The sequence below is a fragment of the Mustela lutreola genome, chromosome 11, assembly GCF_030435805.1.
Source record: "Mustela lutreola isolate mMusLut2 chromosome 11, mMusLut2.pri, whole genome shotgun sequence".
Lineage (NCBI taxonomy): Eukaryota > Metazoa > Chordata > Mammalia > Carnivora > Mustelidae > Mustela > Mustela lutreola.
This window is the reverse complement of record NC_081300.1, coordinates 37,525,152-37,550,023: the sequence shown is the minus strand read 5'-3', so window position 1 is coordinate 37,550,023 and position 24,872 is coordinate 37,525,152. Positions and strand designations below refer to the sequence as shown.

At 40.0% G+C, this 24,872-nt stretch overlaps 1 protein-coding gene across 24 annotated transcripts in view; it reads left to right on the top strand.

Annotated features, from left to right (window-relative positions):
- DTNA (dystrobrevin alpha) overlaps positions 1 to 24,872 on the top strand; it is a 354,355-nt gene that overhangs the window by 138,486 nt on the left and 190,997 nt on the right. For all 24 annotated transcript variants that reach the window (XR_009345815.1, XM_059139254.1, XM_059139255.1 and 21 more), the window contains exon 2: positions 22,103 to 22,232. The gene's annotated coding sequence lies outside the window, so the exon portion shown is untranslated. The remainder of the gene's footprint in view (positions 1 to 22,102; positions 22,233 to 24,872) is intronic.

The following is a 24,872-nucleotide window of genomic DNA, read 5'->3' as shown; positions in this document are numbered from 1 at the left end:
CCTGGGGACACAGTCTTTTTATAGTGCTAGTGGTAATTAGACCCCTTCCTTTTTAGAGGCTCTTAATCATCTTTTGGATTTGAAGCCAATGTCTCTAGCTCAAAATAGAATGATAATTCAGCTTCTTAGTTTGTGGCAGCCCTGGTCACTCTTAGTACTCAATGAAGGTTTATTGACCTTAGACACAGTATATGAGGCATGTATGAAAAAGCTGCTATAATTGAATATTTATGAATATCTGTTCTAATGTCAGTAAAGAAGATAACATTAGTACATTGAATTAGACTCTTGGTCCTGTTAAAAATGTGTTTTTCCCTATTATAGTGACACCAGGAAATGTGTTATGGAAGAATATAGTTATTCTCCTGACCGTCAGATTAAGAATGTGCCTCTAAGTTCTAATGTCCATTACTAATTCATTACAGCTCTATGACTCATGAGTCATTTGAAAGTTTAAATATTATTTTCTATTTTCAACCTAGTCTTAGCAATATTAGTAGCATATCCTTTTATGGATCTTGAACTTACCTCTTGGAAGTTCTAGTAAATTTCCTGTGGATAAATCCATTGTCATCTTTTCCAGACCATTCAAAGCTTTGGAGACTTCATATCATCTTTTTTTTTTTCTTTTTTTAAAGATTTTATTTATTTATTTGACAGGCAGAGATCACAAGTAGGCAGCGGGGCAGGGAGAGAGAGAGGAGGAAGCAGACTCCCCACTAAGCAGAGAGCCGAACACAGGGCTCGATCCCAGGACTCTGAGATCATGACCTGAGCCAAAGGCAGAGGCTTTAACCCACTGCACCACCCAGGCGCCCTTCATATCTTTTTTTTAATATCCTGTATTTTTTTAGCCTGTCTTTATGCAACTACTTCCCTATTCCCTTCTGATATTTCATATATATCTTGTGGGCTGTGGTAGCCAAATAAGCTGAGTGTATTTAAGATAGACACACAGTGTTTCTGTAAGGAGATAAGATTTTATTTTTATATGTAATTGTATTTATGATTTCATGTTCTTATGAACAATACCTTCCTCATAATATTATGTGAGCATGAAATGACATAATGCCTGGAAAGCAATTAGCACAGTACTCGACATGACAGGCACTCGTAAATGTTAACAATTGTTAGTATTTCATTTTTATAACATTTTAATGACCATACACCATACACCATGGCCAGCCACTTTCCTTTCTTTTTTTTTTTCCTTTTTTTTTTTTTTTTGTTTGGATCCTGAGTTCCTCTTATACTTTAGTAGGGGGTATGATTGATAGTCTTAATACCATCTCTGGTATTTGTTTCATTCATTTAACAAATCGTTTCCTAAGTATTCTAGGAATTGAGCTAGGTACTGGGGATATGGCCATGAGAAAGGCAAGGTCTCTGCCTTCAGAGAGCCTTCCACACGCAGGGATATTATTAGTTACAGAGAACCCCAGGCGTCTGCAATAAGGTGTAGTGAGAAGGGCAGGCTCCATGGGAGAACATAGAAGGGGAAGCTAACCTAGTCCAGGAAATGGGTAAGCTTCCTGGAAGAAATGATGTGAGAGCTGAGACCTGGAGGTAAGTAGGAGTAAGCCAGACAGAGGAGGCAAGGGAAGGACAAGCATGGGGCGACTGCCAGAAGGTCTAGTCTGCCTGACACTTGGAGGGGAGAGAAAGTGCTGTTTACTGAGGAACTGATAGAAATCTAGCATGCAGGGGCAGGGGAGGAACAGACAGAGAAGGCTGGAGGTGTTGGCAGGCACCAGATCTCAGAGAGCGTTGGGATTCATGTCAAAGAGCGTGGACTCTTTGCCACAGTAGCTGTGAAACCAGCACTGGCTCCTCTGTATCCATCTAATACGACCCAGCCTGCCTAACCTCCTCCACCTTTTCGAGCTCCTTCCTCTTATTCCCCCACATGAGCCTGCTTGCCCATGAGTTTGCTTATTTCCTCCACTGGAATGCCCTTCCTTAAAGTCTGCCGTTCAACAGGGGAACAATTGGTTGAGTCACCGGTGTGTGCCAGGCCTTGGGAGCCTTCAGCCCTCCAACACCTTTCATTCATCAGGATACAAATATGTTTTTAAGCACCAACCTGTAGAGGGAGCTGTGCTACTTTTTTTTTTTTTTCTTTTTGGTGTTTCAGAATTCATTGTTTATGCACCACACCCAGTGCTCCATGCAATACGTGCCCTCCTTAATACCCACCACCAGGCTCCCCCAACCTTCCCCCTTCCCCCCCTCCAAAACCTTCAGATTGTTTCTGCGTCCACATTCTCTCATGGTTTATCTCCCCCTTCAATTTCCCCCAACTCCCTTCTCTCCAGCTCCCCATGTCCTCTGTGCTCTTCCTTATGCTCCACAAATAAGTGAAACCATATGATAACTGACTCTCAGTGGCTGTGCTACTTTTAAATGAATTTCTGAGAAGGACCCAGGTTCCCCAACTGGAATAATCTCATCCATTTTCCTTCATCCCTTGAAACCCTAATATTTTAAATAAATCTCTCCTCGGGCTCTTGCCACTTTTGATGCTGCATTCCAGCTCGTGATGCATTACATCACGAGTCTGAAACCTCTCGAAGATCTTAGTGTGATAGGGGACAGAGCCCAGGTCCAATGGATCATTGTATTTTCCACAGCTCCCAACCTGGCCTGAGTCCAGGAGCTGCGATGTTCGTAATAAATATATAAGTGAATGAATTTTCTGAAAATAAATAAAATAACCTTATTTTGGTACTTCCTAATGACCCATCTTGCCAAGCACAGCAGTTAAATTACTTATTTCAAAGTGGTTAAACCTGAATTTAGTAGGACTTCTCCCAAAAATTGCTGCTTTTTATGGGATTCCAAGATTTACATAAAAACCCCATGAGTGAATAAGATGTTATGAAGGATTACATGTCTAAAGTACTTGAAACTATATCACCTTCTCTACTGTCATCTGTGCACTATGCATTTGCTTGTGCTTTTAGTCTATCCTTTATCATGACAAGTCAGGAAAGAAGAAGAATGCGGAAACTTCCACCTATTGATTGCTAAAAATAAAATTCTTCCTCACTTTTAGTTTTTCCATTTTACAGCTCTCGGCATGAATTTATACCTAACGTTTTTAGTAGCCATGTCTGCATTTCCTAGGCACACGGATAGTACTTCTGCTAGGTTCTGTGACTCACAGTGGATACTAGAGTTGAATCCTGATTGCACAGTGAATACTGGAGTCGAGGCTTAATTCTCTCCAGTGTATTTCATGGTCTATTTGAATAAAAGGGCAAGGAAAAAAGCCACTTCATCCTAGAGGATTTTTTTTAAATACCTCTGAAATATCTGTGCTGAAATAGTGGACAGTCTTGAACTTGAGACCCACGATACGTGTCTTCCGATACACTGCCCACTCTGGCTTGCTGGCACCCACTCACGCTTGCTGATGCTGTTTGAGCTTTATTTGAAACTGCATGAAATGCTTTGAGGACTTTCCTTGTTAGCTGTCAGAAAGCCCTTTCAGATAACCTGCTAAAGCCAACATTAAGAGTTTTCTCCTGGGGTGCCTAGGCAGCTAAGTCAGTCAAGTGTCTGCCTTTGGCTCAGGTCAGGATCCCAGGGTTCTGGGACCGAGCCCCTCATCAGGCTCCCTACTCAACTCCCTCCTCAGCTGCTTGTGCTCCCTCTGTCTGTCAAATATATAAATAAAATCTTCAAAAAACCAACCAAACAAACAAAATAGTAGTCTCTCAAGGAAAAGTGGGGAGGTTGGTGGCTTATCAAAGAACAATGGACATAGTGATAGACTTGGGTGGCCTCAGTCATTCACCTGGTCACTGTACTCAATTTTCTTCTCTGGGATTGGGCAGCAGTCTTTCAGTTGGATTGGTGACAGTCACAAATAGCTGATATAAGAGAGCTATTGCTAAGGGACAGGGAGGGGATTTTCACTTAAGAAATGACACTTTAGGAATGTCCCATGCCCCACTTCCATTTAGTCACTTCCCATCCCTTACCCTGTGTCATCATCCTAGAGCAGTTACCGGCCATTGAGTGACAGCTATTGCCAGGTGCCATATAGTCATTATCTAAATCAATCTTCCAGATTATTCTAGGTCAGCACTGTTATTACCCTTACCTTCAAGATGAGGAGCTACCTTTAGAGAAAGTAAGTAGCAGCTGGAGTTCCGTGCTCTCGGGCACTCAGCTGCACTGCTGCGTCTCAGACAGAGTACATGCATTAACTTCCGTCCTGGCTAGAACAAAGCTTAGCTTTGAAAGCTGATCTCTCAGACACATTCCAAAAACAAACCTCATACTCTGAACCAAAACTTCAGGAGATTTCAGAGTCTATCTTCCAAGTAGGATAATTTTCCCTGTACATATTTTAAAAGTTAACTATAAAACTCCAAAAGAATAGCCAATTTCGGGGCGCCTGGGTGGTTCAGTGGGTTAAAGCCTCTGCCTTCCGCTCAGGTCATGATCCCAGGGTCCTGGGATCGAGCCCCTCATCAGGCTCTCTGCTCCGCTCTCTGCCTGCCTCTCTGCCTACTTGTGATCTCTGTCTGTCAAATAAATAAATACAAAATCTTTTAAAAAAGAAAAAGAGAATAGCCAATATCTAGTAATAATATTAAGAAAATCTTTGCCTAATAGCTATACTTCCCCCCCCCCCACCCCCAGAACCTTGTAGCATGCTGGCAACCTAAGATATTCTATTATTCAGCCAGGCAGAAGAGAAAAGCCCAGTCTCCGTAGGCAGGCAAGCAAAGTTCTGGGCCTAGGGGTGGCCTTCCCACACTACACATACCCACGCAGTTTTTTCTGAGTCAGGTATTGGAAATCATTGCCTCCTTCTCTCTTGCACAATCGGTGGTACTTCGAAGTAAGGGGAAGATGAATGACACCCTATCATAATGCAGATCGTTCCTGCCCACCAGCACCTCCTGTCCCCTCCCTACACCACCATTTCCCTGCCTGAAGATGCTCAGAATTTTACTGGCTTAACTTTATCTAGTAAAGGCCAAACATGGTTAAAGGCATAGCTATGTTTCTGAGTATAGCGTTTTTGACTATTACATTCATCTTTATTAACTATTGCTAAAGGAGAAGGACGGGCTCTTAGGTATGTTGGCAGACTGTTGTACACTTGATCCACTCATCTGTCAATTCACTTTTTAACACAGAAATTTTATAGGTATTAATTTTTAAAAATATTCAAAGGATCACTACCCAGTGACATTATGTTCTATCAGTACCAAGAGGGTGGTTGGGTTATGGACATCGGGGAGGGTATGTGCTATGGTGAGTGCTGTGAAGTGTGTAAGCCTGACGATTCACAGACCTGTACCCCTGGGGCGAATAACATTATATGTTAATAAAAAAACTAAACTATGTAAGTGCTTAAAAAAAATAGTAAAAATAATAATAAATTTTCTAAAATTCTTTTTTTTTTTTAAGATTTTATTTATTTGACAGACAGAGATTACAAGTAAGCAAGAGAGGCAGGCAGGGAGAGAGAGGAGGAAGCATGCTCTCTGCAGAACTGAGAGCCCTATGTGGGGCTTGATCCCAGGACCCTGAGATCATAACCTGAGCTCAAAGCAGAGGCTTTAACCCACTGAATTACCCAGGCGCCCCAATCATAGATAAATTTTCCTAGTAGTTAGATAGCTGAGTACTTTCCTAATCAAAGAATTTGTTGCATGTGGGTATAATAAAAGTCATTTTGTTGAAGTGTGAATGGGAGTTGCACAGTTTTGCCATGGAGTGGACAGACTCTTTGAGGAATGAGTCTGTATTTGTATACACAGAGAAATTAAGTCATCATTTTAACTCCCTTTCAAACCTATCAGCTTTTGCATTCTACCTTTAAATGAGCAAATGAGAGAGGTTTACACATATACACATACATGTATATTTATACACACACACAGAGTAATGTTTAATTGCTAACTATTTCTCTTACTGTAGATAAAAGAATTGAGTTTTAGGAATGGGTTTAAGTTCTTGGCAGTAACTCTGTGGTTTGGGAAATCCCATTATAGGACAGCTTATCTCATTATTGAATTTTAACACAGTTTATAAGTTCTCCTTATGAAGTTTTAGTTACAAGTTCCTCTTCTTTCTTTCATTAGACACACCTCAGGCATAATTCTATTTTCAATTTTAGTGTTGCAAAAACACCAGCAGTAAGAACAGACTGTCAATCCTAGAAAAGGTGAAGTAAGCCATTCATTCATTAATGCAATTTACCTTAGTTAAACCAGTAAAGACTGTAGAGCTTGGGTTTTTATCTTCTGCACATTGTCCTGCTGGAAATCATGTTTGGGGGCTCTTCTTCTTTAAACATCTGACAATTGTGTCATTTTTTTTTCTATTAATGGGATGGGGTGCTAAAAGGGCTTGAGATGAGCTGCCAATCCCCACTAACCCCTTTCTTCCTAAACATCCAGGTCAGGGAGCAATCTGAAGGTGTTTTTTACTCTCAAGTTGAAGTCCCCCAAGCCTGTCCGGTTCCCCCAAATCATATTTTATAGACATCAGAGCCTTCAGTGGTGTTTGCGGCTTTTCTTTCCCTGGTTTCTCTGAAGGACTTTCATTAACAACCAATAAAATCTTTGAATATAAAGGATTCCTCACTTCTGTATTTCTTAGTATAAAATCTAACATAAAGAGAAGCAAAAACTCTGACTTCCAGATGTTGAAATGTTTTGTTCAATACTGTAGTGCAGTCATCTAAAACTGAGTGGCGTTAAGTCAATCTATTTTATATCATCTTTCATATTTGCATACTCTTACTCAACATATTTTAATCCCAGCCATTGGAATCAGATAATATAAGGGTGCTATTCTGCAAATGCTATAAGCCTGTCCTAGCTTACCTACGCTTTTCTTGGTTTTGTATATTTCCCAACTATAGGCACATTTTTTATTGCTCAGAAATGCTTGTCAAGAATTTAGATTAAAAAATAAATAAACTTGTCAAGAGGCAAAATGTGGTATAAATCAATTTCCTATCATTGTCCAAACTGAAAAGATTTAAAAAACAATTACCTTAAAGGATGGTCAAAGTGTTTTTCTAGTTTTCATCCCTTATGAAAATATTCACATTGTAACACTCAATGTAACACTCACCGTTTTTTATATGAGAAATCATATATATGAAAAATGATTAAAATACAAACCTGTTTATTTTTCTTTAAACTACTTCTGTAACTTGAAATGAATACACTCAATTTCACATATATCCATTTAGAAAGGAAGAATACTAGAGATTTGAAGGGAGTATGCTGAGCCACTTTCCAACTGAAGTCCCTCCAGAGAACTGGGTTTCTGAATTTGAAGGACAAGACCATGTTATTTATTTGGGAAGGAGGAAAGACATTGCAGAACTCTACTAAGAAATATTTAAGGAACCTCACCTTTTCTTCCAACTAGTTTAGGAGCCAGAAATACCTTCTTCTTGCCAGATACACCATGCATGAGCAATCATTCATAGTGGCCTGGCCACCATTTATGAAATCTCTGCTCAGCTGTCTATTTTCCACGTGTGTTCATAAAAATTAAAGTTAATAGTTGAAATGGAGTGGGGGGAAACTTAATGATAAGACAGTGAGTTTGGAGTCCCCAATTTGCATCTATTTGACTCCAGGACTCAAAAGTCCTCAGATGAGTTGAGGCTAAGAAGATGATGAATGAAGCCGGGTGGTGGAATGGATTCCAAGTTCTGAAGCTAGGAAGGACAGAGCAGCAGGTCAGGGGACAGGTTGCTAGGAACCTCTCAATACTGTCAGAATTCAGGGGATAATCCAGGAGCTGTGACAAACCACACTCAAAACACAAGAAACACATCCAGACAAGTCTAGACAGCATCATTTTTCACTGGCTGGTTTAAATCACCAAATTAAGGTCTAGATTTTGCTTTTATCAAAATTCTTATTAAATAAAAGTCTCAGCTCAATGTGGTACAGTACAGTTGTGACCATCACATTCAAATCGTTCTTGACAGCATCCAAGTCTAAAAGAGATTGAAAGTTCAGGAGGCAACACAGTTCATTTCTACAGAGCTCATTTTGTTCTTCTCTAAACAGTGGTAAAGGAAAGACATTTCTCAGATTTTCAGCCATGCCCTTGCATTCTTAGCAAGGAAGCCAGAATTAAATGAACTGTAACTAATGCCCTTTCACCCCTGGACCCAAAGTGCAGGTCGATTGGCAATTCTTCCAGTGCAATGGCCTGTGTTCTTGTACTCATTCTAGAACACTGGGATCTCCATTATCAGTACCATCAATGCAATTATGAAGACTGTGTTTTTCAAAGGGCTCACTCCTGAGCCCCCTCCCTTTCTTTCCCTGTGTGTGTGTTTGTGTGTGAGGGAGAGAGAGAGATACTGGAAGGAGAAGATATCAAATTTCTTCTGAAGCAACAGTAGGCCAGCCACAATACATAATTTGAAATTCTCTAGTAGCCACATGAATGGATAAAAACAGGTGAAATTACTTTAAATCTATCCTACTTAACCCAGTGTATCAAAAATATTATCATTTCAATACGTGATCAATGTAAAAAGTTGTCAGTAAGATATGATTCATCCCTTTTTATACTGTGTATTTGAAATCTGTGGTATGTTTTACATCCCACCGCAAAGCCTCAATTTGGATGAGGCACATTTCTGCTGAAAGAGCCCCATTTGGCGAATAACTGTTAGATCGGACGGCCCTGATCTAGAGCACGGCTTCCTCTTAGCCAACGGTATCCCATTTGAAATGCCTCACTTCTGATGTCACAGCTCTTTATCTGAATATGTTTCTCTTTACAGAAGAAATCCATGTGTGTAAATATTTTCATCCAGATTCTAACACACACACATACACACACTAACAGCTGAGTCTGAATGGCTTATCCCAATTTCCTTCTACAAAAGTATGAAAAATAAACTAACTCCATGCTGTCTGAGGAAGCATGTGTGCCTATTATCTTGCACATTAATGGGTTCCCGTAGTGTTGTCAGAGCTGCTGACTCATTGCCTCTGAAAGGCGCTGCTGCCCATGGCGATGGTTGGACAGAATGCCAATAACGCCTGCCCACAGCTTTTGAAAAGCTGACCTTGGAACAACATCCACATTCTTTGGGTTGGTTTTGCTGACATACTCTCAACTCAAAAACTGTTTTTAAAACAAAAGCATAATGAAGTATTGAGCTTCTAAAGCAATTGTACTTCAGTTCACTAGATTATCTGAGGGTGTCGAGGAGGGCAAAGCAGCAAGGAAATGAGTCTTCAGAGGGAACCATCCTTGAAAGTTGACATTTGAGCTTCAGGCATATAATTCTTGGGGACTATGTTATAAGACAGCATGGGTATCCAAATAAAACAAGGCTGTCATGGGATATGTTTTTTTACTTTCTCAAGAACCTTTATTAGCTCTGTATTACTGATGTATTTAACATTCTATTTAATTTTGTCTCAAAATTGCCAATTAATCCCATTCCCCATCCTAAAAATGTTCTCCTCAAATTAAAATTCTAAGCAAAGGGATATAAGTTGTCCTCCATCAATTAATAAAGACTAAGCTACTATTAAATACTTAAAACAGGGATCAAATTAACCAGTAACTATTCGATACAGCTCTGGCTTGTGGGTGAGATGATCCTTCACACTAGACTCATCTATACATGTCTGTACAGTCTAATATGCACTAAACATTAAAATTACCATATGACTCACATCTCACAGGGAATAGCCAGAGTTGGCTTTGCTGATTTTAGTGAGTTTCACATACACGCGAGCTGAACGGTGTTCGGTTTGTTGTTTTGGCACTTTCCCACCACTAGGGGGAGATCAAGGTTCCTCTCTATCCTCTGTTCCCACCCTTGAACCCCCAGTGAGTGGTGATAGAGCGCAGCCAAAGGGAGGTGCTGTCCTTACACAGGGCACAAGCTCTTCATTTCAATTCCATTACTACCATCCTTTTATTTTTCCCAACACTGAAATAAAATATCAGATATAAATAAGATTTTATTGTTGTTTTCTTGTTGTAAAAAGCTTCGTTGTCTGGGTTTTTTGTGTTTTTTTTTTTCCACTCAGTCACTATCAAAAGCCGTAAAAATAAAACATAGGCCAACAGAATCTCTTATAATTTCAAGGAAAGTAAGAGAGAGCATATTTCTTTGACGTAGTAAAAAATATTCATAGAGGTAAAATGTGCAGGCACGTTGTGTCTGGGTTCTCCTGGGCTTCTGCCTACGTATTTACCCATTTCCATCAGTTATATAGGCCTATGAGCTTAGCATTCTCCAGCACTCAGTCTCTTTGTCAGAGTACAAGATCCATATGCACGTGTGTGTACACACATGCGTGCGTGGGCACACACACACATACACACACACACAACCCTTGCCCTTTGTTGAAGCAAATACCCTCTTTTCCCCTTTTCTCCTTAGCGATTTCCTTGAATCGATTTCCTTGAATTCGATTTTCTCCACAAAGTGGTGAAATCTAGAGGACTGAGATACGGGCAAGGGTAAACATTGTTGGAAACACATTTCTCAAGTGCTTGTTCTAGGTCTTAGGCAAAAGGGTCCTTTGACTCCTCGTGATCTAGCTTTCTGATCATAGTGTAAACGGTTGGTAATACCTGCCTCCCACACATGATAAGGGATTGGGAGATCATGGGTCCCCGTCAAGATACCATCTCTCATTTGTCACCACTAACTCTAACTACTAGGAAATACCTTTCATAACTGACTACACAAGGATTTTTAAGATCAGCATTTGTAGGGCAAATCTTTGTACTCAACATAGTGGGGGCAGGGGCACATCTGTATCCATTCCGTACACACAGAGGAAATGCAGAAATAAAGTTGGATTGGTGTAGCACAAGCAAATTCCCACAAGTGCAGCAGATATTCTGATTTACTCACTTCATTGCTTCTTGGTCTTAAAAACAAGTGGTAACAGGGGCATCTGGGTGGCTCAGTCAGTTAAGCATCTGACTTTGGCTCAGGTTGTGCTCTCAAGGGTCCTGGGATAGAACCCCATGTTCGGCTCCCTGCTCAGCAGGGAGTCTGCTTGTGCCTCTCCCTCTGCCCTTCCCTCCACTTGTGCTCTCTCTCAAATAAGTGAATAAAATATTTTTTTAAAAAGGTAGTAATATGGGCGCCTGGGTGGCTCAGTGGGTGAAAGCCTCTGCCTTCGGCTCAGGTCGTGATCCCAGGGTCCTGGGATTGAGCCCCACATCAGGCTCTCTGCTCAGCAGAGAGCCTGCTTCTCTTCCTCTCTCTCTGCCTGCCTCTCTGCCTACTTGTGATCTCTGTCAAGTAAATAAATAAAATCTGAAAAAAAAAGGTGGTAATATAAATATTAGCAATCATTATTGACATCTGTTGCATTTACTGTATGTCAGGGGCTATACTAAGTGATCTTCTTTCATCTTTGGAACAACCCTGTGAGGTAAGATCTGTTATTCCTATTTTTGAAGTGTGGCACATGGAGCTTAGAGTGGCTATGTAATTTGCCCAATATCACAGAGATTCTGTTCAATCTCAGAGCCTTCACTCAACCACCTTACAATATTCCCTCCCTATTAGGGCAGTGATTCTCAAAGTGAAGTCCCCAAGACAGTCTTAGGGGATCCTTGAGATCAATCTACTTTAACAATAACTCTAACATGTTATTGGCTATTTTTACCATGTGGACATTTGCAGTGATGATGCAGAAGTAATGGTGGATATAACCGACTGTCACCTTATTACAATCAAGGCAATGGCACCAACGTGTTCTGGTAGAAATTATATTCTTCACTGCCGTGCATTTACAGTAAAAAATAAAGCAAGAAAGGGTCAGCAACAACAACAAAAATCTAATTAAATCTTGAAACTCAAGTACACATCCTTTTAATAATCTGTGTGGGGAAATGGGCAGTGAGCATAAAGCTCATAAAATGTATTAATGGACAGTGGTTGCCTACAAGTAGAATTTTTTGGTGCGCAAATTGAACTAGCCACTTCTTTTCTAGAACAATACATTTACTTAAGAAAGAACAGCTGGCAGACAAACTATGGTTCTTCAGACCTGGTATTTGGCAACGATTTCCTTGAAAATGAATGAAGTCAGCCTGTCACTTCAGAGAAAACGAATAGTATTTTCTGACAATGATAAAACTCAAACTCTGAAGTAAAAATTAGAATCTTGGAAAGCTCGCATCTGCCACCATGAATTTGACAGCTTCCCAATACCTAAAAGCCTTTTCTGATGAGATTGATGGTGAGATTAACAAATAGGGCTTTTTGTCATTGACAATGAAAGGCATCAACATTTGGAAGATCTGCATACCTCCGTGAGCCAAAACTTCCCAAAGAGCCAACATTATGATGAAATCATACAGTAGTAAAAAAATCTAGACAAAGTACAAGACAGATAATGAATTTTAATGCCCTGGACTATGCAGAGTTCACTGATGTGGCTCAGGTCCCACACTGCCACTCACCTTTAAGAAACAACCGCTTGCTGAGTTTCAGGGTCAAAGCAAGAAAACTATCCACAGTCACCTGAAAGACTCTCATGTACCACCTTTGCAAATTGCATGTCTGTGTAAATGTGGAGTTTCTTCATATTCTTCGGCCAAAACAGCTTATTGCCATAAATGCAAATGCAGATAGGAAAATCCAGCTATCTTCTTTCTGTTAAGCCAAACATTTTTTTTTAAAGATTATATTTATCTATTTGACAGAGAGAGATCACAAGTAGGCAGAGAGGCAGACAGACAGAGAGAGAGAGGAGGAAGCAGGATTCCTACTGAGCAGAGAGCCCAATGTGGGGCTCCATCCCAGGACTCTGGAATCATGACCTGAGCTATAGGCAGAGGCTTTAACCCACTGAGCCACCCAGGTGCCCCAAGCTACACATTTTTAAAGAGACTTCCCAAAATGTAAAACCATGCCATACGTCTCACTATATTTTTTTGTTTTGGGAAAATATTGCTATTTTTATTAAAAATAGATATCGTTTATGTTATATCAAATGGGTTTGTTGTTACATAAATAAATATATAAATAAATACTTTATGTCAATAAATAAATATTTTAAGTCAATTTCTAATAGGAGATATTGATAGATCGAATGCACAGAAACAGAAGCTTTTTGGGGTTTTCACTACAAAATGTCTGTGAACCCTATGATGTGGGGTATAGCATCTTTTTTTTAACTTCAAAGTGGCATAGCACCTTACTCATATCAAATTAAATGCTATATCTTTTACCTTCATTTTTAAACAAGATACTCCTCCCCTCTGAGTCAGATGAAAATGGTGAGTCAGATTCTCAGTAGCCCTCAGGTGGCTACTAAGCATATGGCATATTCAAGGCCATCAGTCAAGGTAGAAGTACATTACTGAAGGGCAAAGCCTGAACATTCACTCCCAGAATCAGATCCTTCTTTCCCTTTATGATTTCCAGAAAAAAAGAAAGAAAAAAAAAAGATTTCTTTGTCTAAGAAAAGACCCATCCAGATTATTCACATAAATATTTGTTTCTGGGGAAACAAGATGTACAAGAAATAGTGCAAGGAAATAAATAAGTAAGAATCTGCTTTTCATGCCAGAGAATATGTCACTGAAATTGCATCCCAATAACAGCTGCATTTGCATACATGTTGTTTTATGAGCTTGAGCTTTATGGCTAGGTTTTATGCCTATTAGAGAAGAGTAATGTTTTTCAAAAATGTGGAATTCTGTGTCTTAGTACAAAAAATTAACTTAGGGTATTTGTGGGAGGTTTGGTACTCTGCAGACAAACATTTACTCCCCTATCCAGTCACCCGTCCCCACCCCCGCCACCCCCTGGCATTTTTAATGTCACTAAGATAGCTGGCGAAGGTCCTAGAAAATCTTTTTTGAATTTTGTTTTTTTCGCTCCTATATCCAGTTTCATGACTTCCTTCCTTGCTTCTATTCTATTTGTTTTGATCTTTACATCATGGTAAAATCAAACAGACACACTCACATCAAGTCCCACTGTATCATTAGTCTCTTAAAACTGGGCAGCACTTTAACAAATGAATGAACACAAAACCCGAGTGTGATAATGCTGGTCACGTCTTCCCAGGGAGATTTCAGTAGAATCTATGATATACCTGTGTGTGGCTAATTAAAAAGTTGTCTTCTTAAAAATTAATTGAATTCATGTTTGGCACATTATGATTTAACCTTCCAAGTTCAACTTAATTCTCCTTTTGACCAAATTGGCAGGTATACTGTATGCAAGAGACAAGACTGATCTTGGGTAAATATATTTTTTTTCCTGGGCAACAAAAATATGTTAATCTTTTTGCCCTATTTGGAATTAGATTCAACATGGAGAGTTTAAAGGTTTAATGAGGTCATCACTATGGAGTGCATATTGCCTGCGATTTGCTTTAGTTGCATGTTCTTAATTCATGAGATGAGATTTTCATCTAAGAAAACAGGAGATACTTAAGTTTAGTGATTGTTTGTGTGAGTAAAGGAGACACTCATTGGTTTGCAGTTGTATTTTTTAAAAAGATACTGTAGGAGATAATCACTCTCTTTTTAAATGTGTAATCTGGGAAAATGACTCCTCTTTATCTTATATTTTGGGATACGTAGATTTTGTGCAACAGAGGTTTCTATAACAAAATAAGCACTACTAAAGATGATCTACTGCCTTACCCTGAAAGGGAGCAGAAACGTGGTTTGTGTGAAAGTGAGCGTGTTAAAGTACTAAAAGAAAATGAAGAGTCATTTTGTGACTACAGATGTCCCATAACTTCATATATGTTGTATCCTTTCATTAAGAAGTTTGATTAAATAGTAAACCTGGCGATTCACAGACCTGTACCCCTAGGGCTAATAATACATTATATGTTAATAAAAAAATTAAAAATTAAAAAAAAAGAAGTTTGATTAAATAATCTCATAGCCAAATAAAGTGGAGGCATTGGGATGCCTGCGTGGCTGAGTCAGTTAAGCATCCAACTCTTGATTTTGGCTAAGTCATCATCTCCAGGTCATGAGATCCAGCCATGAATTGGGCTCTGCGTTCAGAGGGGAGTATGCTTGAGATTTTCTCTCTCCCTTTGCCTCTGCCCCTCCCCCACCGGGTGCATGTGCTCTCTCTTGCTCTCTCTCAAATAAATAAATAAATCTTTTGAGCGAGGGTGGTCATGAGCAGGGAGTAGGACAAAGAGAGAGGGGGAAGCAGACTCCCTGCTGAGCAGGGAACACATTGTACAGCCAGATCCCAGGACCCTGGGATCATGACCTGAGCCAAAGGCAGACACTTAACCAACTGAGCCACCCAAGTGCCCCTAAATAAATAAATCTTTTAAAATAAGGGGGGGGGGAGTACTTATGCTGAATATGTATAGATCACTAATAATAGAATACAAAAAGCAAAACAAGCAAAAAGCTTCCAACCAAATTATATATAGTTTACAATCCCTCAATTTCACTAAAAAATTATGTGTGTGCAAATACATATATGCGTATATTAATTGGAAGTAAATGTAAAGGGGTGCCTGGGTGGTTCAGTGGGTTAAACCCTCTGCCTTCAGCTCAGGTCATGATCTCAGAGTCCTGGGATCGAGCCCCACATCAGGCTCTCTGCTCAGTGGGGAGCCTGCTTCCCCCTCTCTCTCTCTGTCTGCCTCTCTGCCTACTTATGATCTCTCTCTGTCAAATAAATAAATAAAATATTAAAAAGTAAAAAAAGGAAGTAAATGTATAAAATCTTCACAGGAATTGCCTCTAGGCAGCATAATGTGGGTGACATTAAACTTTATATTTTTATTTTTTTAATTAACTTTCTTTATAATGTATTATATTTTCCACATTTCTTAAAAAGAAAGTTATTACTTTGATTACCAAATAACTTTATAAGTTTCCAAAGTGGAACTCTTGATCCATTTTTATTAAACTGGTTTATTCATAAATACTAGGATATAACTAATTATTTTTTACACTGATTATTTTCAGAGAGGAAAAAAAGCTATGGCCCTTAAGTGAGTTCGTAGTGGCTGAACCCCTCTTTGAGGAGCACTGGCCAGGTGCAGTGCACATCATTAAACACACAGGGTGAGGGATGTCTTTTTAAAATGCAAATATCATCTGGATACGCAACTGCTTTATCCTTACAGAAAGAAACACAAGGCAGTGCCTATGAAAAAAATGCTGCACACAAAACAGATCTGAGACTTTCTGTATAAACCCCCTTCTTCCTTCTTGGCACTTTAAGACAGTTGACTGAGTACCCGGTTGAACTGATGTTGACAGGCAAGTCGCCATAGTCTTTCCTTCAGAGCTCCTGAATGTCAGCAGGCCTCTGGCTTTATGCTGTAAAAAATTCTCCATTCATTGCTGAACGTGTAGGTCCATTCCCTCTGACAGCTGTTTTGTCCAAATGTTGTTGTTCTTTCTGCTTTATCTTATTCTAGCCTAAGTGAGGAAGAATGATGTTTTAGCCTTGTCTGTTGGTGAAATATCAGGAGGGAAACTGAACAGCCCGCTGCTGTCTCACACTCAAATATTCTCTGATGTGTTACAGGGAGTAGGAAAGGAGGTGATGGAGAGGGGCAGTCTGGCAGGGACTCTACTTTCCTTGTATAGGCACCTATGTTTTTTTATTTTTTATTTATTTTAGATTTTATTTATTTATTTGACAGAGAGAGAGATCACAAGTAGGCAGAGAGGTGGATGGGGGGGGGAGGGAAGCAGGCTCCCTGCTGAGCAGAGAGCCCAATGTGGGCCTCGATTCCACAACCCTGAGATCATGACCTGAGCCAAAGGCAGAGGCTTAACCCTGAGCCACCCAGATGCCTCCCCTATGTTTTGTAAATTGTGAGGTATATCCCATGTTTCTGAAACATTATAATTTGACAGACAGAAATGACAGGTGTACAACTCCCGCTGAAATTAGATTAATGTCCTTATTTGGACAGATGTAAGAACTTCATAGAGACAGATGCAGCCAGACTCGCTAGGGCTTCCCTTGGGACCTAGAATCCCAGGAGGGAGGAGTCCACCAGGCTCTGTGATCTTGCCTTTCTGTGATGGGGCCACACTGGATCTGAACAGCTCAATTGTCCCAGAGCCACAGCCTTCTCATCGTAAGAGCTTGAAGCAACAGTCTGTTATGATGCCCTTAATAGGAAATATGTAGAAACAGCCAAGACCTGCCTGGTTCTCAGGCTGAACTCTGTGTCAACAAGAACAAATCTTTAGAATAGAGAGGGTGCCCAAGTGTCCCTGAGCACTAGTCTGTCCCTGGCTTTAAAGCCATCCAGAAAGTCCTCCTTTCCAGCAGTCTTCTCCCTGACTCTGCCCTACTATCATTGTGTCTGGGGTGATTCACAATTTTGTCCAATTTAGTCGCATTTGTGTCTGTGTCTACCCCACAGCCATCTTACCGTAGCTTCCTAAGGCACTTTGACATTCTTAAGCCAATAAATAATAATCTGGTGAGATGATCTGCATAGGTTTATATCACAAGCCTGTGTAGATACCAAAGCCTGTGTAGATACCAGGTGAGAAAATGATGAGCTTCATGTTCGCTGATTGTTCCACTGATCAGTGATTTACTCAGACATGTAATGAGGATGATTATCCCTCATGAAAGATGACATGCTCAAGATGATGAGGAAATAAACAAGACAGTCCTTGCCCTCCCGTTGCACATGTTCTTATGGAGACATAAGAAAATCGCTGGCAGTTCGACATGGTCACATGTGTTATAAGGAAGGACCTCAGAGGCTGTTGTGGAACCATCAAGGTCCGGGGGTGGAGGGCATCTAAGAACAAAGCTGGAAGGTAGAGGAAGGAGCTCAGTGTGGTATGTAGAGTTGGAGGAAGCTTCAGAAGGGGAATTAAGCTTATCTTGTGCAACTTCAGAGGTCTAGATGGGACCAGTGGTAAAATTATAGAACGATATTGGTAATAGGGAGGGACTTGAGGTGTCTACACCGGGCTTAGATGGTTCTGAATTGGCATGACTGTCATTTTGGGCTGGATAATTATTTTCTGTTGGGGGCTGTGCTGTACATAGTAGGATATTCAGTAGCATCCCTGCTAGAAGCTGGTTGCACCTCTCTTCCCTCCACAACTAAAAATACCTCTGACATCACCAAATGTCCCTGAGGTGGTTCAAAATCACCTCAGGGTTGAGAACCATTGGTCTAGACCAACACTCTGAGTTTACTCTGAAAAAACAGAAACCCAGTTAACAGTAAATGACTTGTCCAATACTTAGTAGAGAGACAAAAATAAAACCCCAACTTCTGATCACAGTTCTGTCCCCTTTCTATAGCGCCAGAATATGCTGCGGGGACCTTTCAGAATTGTTTCTCCTCCCCTTCCAGCTTCTTTGTCATTGAGGACCTGGCTGATGTTGTGTCTGCTGAAGAGGGGTGGCCAGGACCCTGAGCTCGGCCTCAGCTCTGGCATGAGTCCCCAGCATGCCAATTGTGAATATGACAACAAAAAGTCACTCATAAACAAAACAGAACCTATGTCAGTCGTTGAGAAATTATTTAAACAAGTAGATACTATTTCTCAAGTGACTTTCATCATTCTTAGCCAAAATCCTTCAATAGCCCCTACAATTTATGCCAAAGGAAAATGTCAAACACCAGAAAAGACAGAGTTTCATATGTTTGTGAATGCCGTGTGGCTCTCCATCTTTGCATTTCTCTGGAACACCCCTTGCAAGTCTATGGTCATCATCACCTGTAGCTGCTTCTCATAACATGGAACAGGCCCCCTATGATCTGGACGGGATCTGAAAGCGAGCTCCCTTCCAACTTCTGAAATCTAGTAGATTAGAATCGTGGCACAGTAGTCTCCCAAGCATAGCTAAAAAAGAAGACGAGGTCATAAACACTGGAGAGCACCATCTCCAATCCTCCTTTTAATCCATTGACGATCTTTCTCCTACATAACAGTGAAAATAGACAAAGTGCCTACTTGTTTTCTTTACTTTTTTCAATGTGAGTAAAGGCCTTTGAATTCCTCCAACTGTGATGAAACTATTTTCAGCATGGTGCAAACTGATAGGGGTAAGAAAGAGGAAACTGGACCAATTATTTATGAGAAAAGAGAATTGTAAAAAAGAGAGAGAGAGAAATTCAAATCTTTATGTATTATTCATGCCATAAATAGTACCACAGGCCTGCTCTGTGTCAGGCAGTGTTCAAAGCATCAGGGACATAGTAGTGAACAAGATTCCTGCCTTTGTGGAGCTTCTATTCTAATGTGAAGTGACAAACAATGAATAAATAATAATAGTTGACATGCTATGTGGGAGAATATATCAGAGTGAGCAGTAAATCGTGAGGAGGGAGTACTACTTTAGGTGGGATGATCAGCAAGGACATAAATATAGACAAAAATGTGATTATTAACAACACGCCAGTCTAATAGCTGGTTGGCTCCCACGTGATCTCAGTTGGGAGGGACCACTTCCACCATCCTTGTGTAAGGAATGCACATGCTTGACAGAATCCCACCATCACAGGTGATATTACTGAGCCTTCAGTTGAGCTGATACCATTAGTGTAAAAATTACTATCCTTTTTAGGTGGCCCATTCTATTTTTGTGTGTTCTGTGCTGAAGGGTTTATTTTATTAAGCAAAAAGCCTCCTGCCACTTCTGCCCAACCCGTATGTCTAAAATAGGGCACCCCAAATTAACAAAATACTCCTTTCTCTTGTGGTAAGATATGGACTCCTACCTTCAATCAGACAGTGACTGACCACTTTTCAGGGAGCTAGATAAAAAGAGACTGTATTTTATCTCATGACACTGAGTTTTAATTTCTCGTCACAAGTTATTCAAATGAGAATTTAGTAGCTGATACAGAATTTAAATCAGATTTCGAAGAGAGGAAGGTATTGTTTTTATTCCCACCCAATGTTCACTTGCGACTTGTGCTTTGCAAGTGGGCTGCAGCAAGAGGAGAGAGTTGGATGGATGCCTTTAATTCAGTGGCACTTTGGGAGACCATCACCCTGCGGCTCAGAGTAGAAAGAAAGAAAGGATTATAGATATTTGGTTTCTGCGTGATCTAGAGTCATCACGGGATAAAAGCCAAGAGGGAGAGGGTGAGAACTGCCTCCAGATTCAACCTCTGCTTTTGATCACTGTCTGTGTCAGACAAGCTGAAACAGAGCCACTCCTATGTGGAGAAAGAATAGCAAGCAAGCTAGCTTACAATCAAGGTGTCACTCAAGTTATAACCTTTACTGGAGTTGTAGATCTAGGGTAAGGCGTGCAGCCTGGGCCATCCATGGGCTACTTCAATACAGCATCTCCATCTGAGCATTGTCTCCTTCCTAGTCTCTTACAGTCTGAGATAACCCAGGGACCTAGACAGAAAACAAAAATGCAAAACATCTTTATCCAAGTAGCCAAGTAGAAGAGCAGAAACCAACAGCATGATCCTAAGAGGTCCCCAGGTTAGTACCAAAGGCTATCTTGAGTGACTCTCGATTGTAGATACAGCTAGATGTCAGTTTCTCTGTGTGTGATATACATTCTATAGTCTTATATAAAAGCATATAAGATTGTTTAAGAGTTCCACTTTATTTCCTGATGTTGGAGCTCACAGAGCTGCCTTCATGAAGGAGAGAGAATATTTTTAATACATAACTTATTCCTAGATGCATAGCTCTAATTTACCTGAATCCCCAATTTAAAAAAAAAAAAAAAGCTAACATGTACTTTGAGAAAGCAAAAAATGTTGAAAGCACTACTGTTGTAATATATATTTAACTCAAAAAATGCCAAATCCATGTATGTATCTAGAATCTAAGTACAGAGAAAGATGGCTGGGTTCTAATGTGACACAGAACAAGGGTTCATTATGTTGTGAAAATGTCTTTATCTCTTGTGAGACAAATCTCCTCCAATAATGAATATATCTGAAAACTGGGATTAGAGCAAGGGGGTGTTATTATATAGAATTTTCTCTAGGAACCTAGAATCATAGGATGCCAGAAGCCATGAGAGCTAAAATAATTACCATAATCCTTGTGGAGAACTGGGGTTGAAGGAGTCAGTGGGGAGGGAATGTGGAGGTGTGGGGCTGGAGACAGAGGGCATCTTTCTCCCATCCGGGGTGCAGAACTAGGCTCCTGTCCCTTCCTTTTCCACCCCCACTGTCATCAGACGCCTTCTCCCCTTCAACATCTGTGATCTCTTCCCACTCTTTTCCTTCATGTTAGCATGGGATTTCCTGAGCTTCAACTCCCTGCAGCTTCAAGCTTGCCAGCCCCTGGGATAGTAATATCCAGCCTGTGCAGTTGGTAAGGGGAAGAAGGGACAGGGACAGATGAGAGAGATTGTTGGGAAAGATAAGCTGGTGGCAGATGGTGAGCGGGTGCCTGGGTCACCACTGGGGAATCTTCTGGGAACTACCATCTCAAACCTCTCTCTTCTACTTTTACTCCGTGAATTTTCCCAGAAGGCAAAAGATGAGAAAATGTTCAGCTTTGTTAAAAAAACATTAATGGGCAATTTGAGGAACTATTTATTATTTGTTATTATTACATACCATAATAAATCATATGCATCATTAAATAATGTCAGGTTGCCTGTGTGGTAGTCGACTCTTGTAGGATACCCACTTAGGATTGCTCAGGCCTAAGTCATTAAAGGAAATGTTGGTCTGAGGATTCTGACCTCAGCTGTAATTTCCTTGACTTTGGTAGAAATTATGGTGACACAACATTCCAGAAAATTACTTACTTGGGAAAGACAGAAAATTCCATGTTTTTCCCTTTCTGGGCTTTTAATCAACTAAAACTAAAGAGGTATATCAGATACCCAAGGTTCAAGGCCACTGTCTGTTACTAACCAGCTGCTTAATCTTAGACAGTCACCTCACTGTCACACACACACACACACACTGGCCTCACTATCCTCATCTATAAAGTGACTTCTAGCACAAATATCCATTTTCCTAAATATTTCTTATGGTAAATGAAAACTAAGTTATGAGTTGAGTACTACAGACCATTACTAGTGTGGGGGGGATTTGTAAAATACTGTATGTTCTAGATCTGTAATAAAGATGTAAGTATAAGTTGCTTAGCTAAATAAAAGTGTATTTTCCTGTTGCAGATAAATAAGATTTACCAATCCCTGGATGAAGTTCTTGGGAAGTCTTTAGATGCCATAGTCAACTGCCATTTCAAAGAAGAGAAAATAGATGGTTTTGGAAAGTTCATGCTGTTTCTTCATTGAATTTTAGGTGAGTGTGTCTAAAGCAAAGAATTTAAGATGGACATTGCACTATTTTCCCTTAAAAGTGCTTCTCTCCTTTGCATGAAATGAAAATGGTGTTGAATGTTATCAGTGTTCTGTACCTCTGGTGAGGGGCCACATGGTAAAAGACTTAGTTTCTGTGCCTTTCATGGTTTTGTTGTTGTTGTCAGGAATCTCCTGAAGTATGAGGTATGAGATACAGACACCCTGACATTCTTCCAGGCTCCCATTAAGCAAATGCTGGAATACTTCATTCTATTCTAAAGGTCATCTCATTTTTTAAATATGTAGAAAGATTTAGTATCAGAGTAATAAGTCAGAATGAGGCAAAACTGCTAGAGGAAAATTTGATGGCAATAGTGACCATTGAATCAATACCAAGTCTGTGTGTGCAGTACAAAGGTAACTTTCCAGAGGCTGCCTGTGGGATTATTTTATCCTGCTTAAATTCAAGTAGAACATGGTTTAGGTTAGGTGTGGTTTTTAAACTACTCTGCATGATTAAGCACACACATGTGCTCACACACATTAAGCTTGGTTTTGCTTGGCCATAAAAAGGGTGGGTAAATATTTTTTACATCATCATCCATAATTGCCTTGCCATGCTACAAAAGACAAAAGCCTGCAAATTGGTGCTTTACTATTAATCAGCAATCTACCATTATCATTTCTCAGCGGAATGGAAAGGAATGGAGCAACTGAGTGGTGGTCTTCTATAGGAAATTGTGTGGTTTTCCACCTTTTCCAGAGTCCAGTTTTCAAAGTGTGGCTTTATGATCTACTTTGAAGAATGGTGATTTCCAGAATGTCAGAATAATTCTCTGTTCACAATTCTGAATAGAACAATGCAACTGATAGAGCATTGACCACTTTCTTAATCTAAACCAGAAGATACTGATGTTTCCTTTATACTTTTTATTAACTTCAAAGTAAAGGTGCTCATTCTCTCATAATCTTTGAGATGTGTAAATTTGTTTTATTGAGATTATATGTGGAACTAAAATGGTGATTTCATGGATCTACAAGATTATTTTTGGAACATACTTGCCAGGTACCAAGCGTAGAGTGCTTTAAAACTATCCGTAAGTCAGTTCACCTAGCATAACACTCTGGAGGAGAAAATGAAAATGAGAAACATGTTTACTGAACACTGTTTTCCAGTTCTGCTGGTCTGTGGCAGCTTTTACCTTCTCGTCCATTCCTTGCTCTGCTCCTACTCTACCGGTTCCATGGGGACTGATCCCTATGGGCGATATTTCCTCCCACCAAAACTCACCCCATAGTCTCCAGCTTCCCCCCGTGACTTTGAACTCTGAGCTCCACTAATATCACCTCTTCCCTTTCTCCCTTGAGACCTGTGGGTGGTAATGCCTTTGGCCTCCTGCCTCTGCTGATCCCCCAATTGATCCCCTGTTTAGCTCAAAATTCTTCCATCATCCATGTAACCATTTCTCTAGATTAAGTTCCATCTGTTTAAAATATTTAGAGTGTTTTCTCTTTTCTTGGTTAGATTCTAATTGACCAACCAGGCCTTCATTAATTTCTCCCACAAGTATTAGAGAAAAAATGAACAAGGATTACTTGCTTCTGCCAAGAAAAATGACTCTCAGGAGGTACACTTCAAGTTAAACATAGAGTTGGATTTTTCTACACTGAAAAAAATTTAACTTAATATATCGAAAGCCGTATTCTAAGCTATACAATGTTGTAGCATGAATTTGTTGCTGCTAACAAAATCGTCATATTCTTATTTTGCATATCAAATTAATAGGAAAATTTTTAAATTCTCAGAAATGGGGAAGAAATGGGGATACCTAGGTGGCTTAGTCAGATAAGCGGCTGCCTTTGGCTCAGGTTGTGATCCCAGGACTCTGAGATGGAGTTGGGCCTCCTGCTCAGCAGGGAGTCTGCTTCTCTCTCTGCTCCTCTCCCTGCTTGTGTGCTCTCTCTCTCTCTCTCTCTCTCAAATAAATAGATAAAATCTTCTAAAAAAATTCTCAGATATTTACCAAATATAATTTTTAGTTTTTAAATTCATTTCACAAAGTACAGATAAAAACTGCTTCTTCGGGCCTCAGTCCCATTTCTGCATTCACATTTAAGTCCAGAGCTTCAGATCTATTTGACTATGTATGGATCTGACCTCTCTCTTTTGGTAATTGTTATCTGCTACTTGAAGATGCCTTATGATCTGATCAGTTCCCATTTCCTATAATAGATACTGACTCTGTTAGAAAGTTAAGTGATCAGATGCCACTTTGAATCTGTCTTTTTTGGGCAGGTAAACAATATCCCTCTATAAAGGGCTTCCTTAATATTAAAGTAGCTTTTCATGAAATCACTTCCCTGAGTTATTTTAATGCTTAAACCTTACTTTTTTTCATTTCCTTCTCATTTATTTATGTAGACCTTTTCCTTTTCAATCTTTTCTCAGAGGTTATCGTGTCTATTCATCTGTCCATTTTAATATATTGTGGGTACCTTCAAAAGGACATGGTGTCCCTCCTACCAACAATTTTCATTTGTTCAAACAATGTCAATGTTAAGCCTGCAATGCCTAATTGAGAATCCTTTCAGACAATGTGAAAATGCCATCACAAGCAGAATTACTTGGATCCCTTGATAA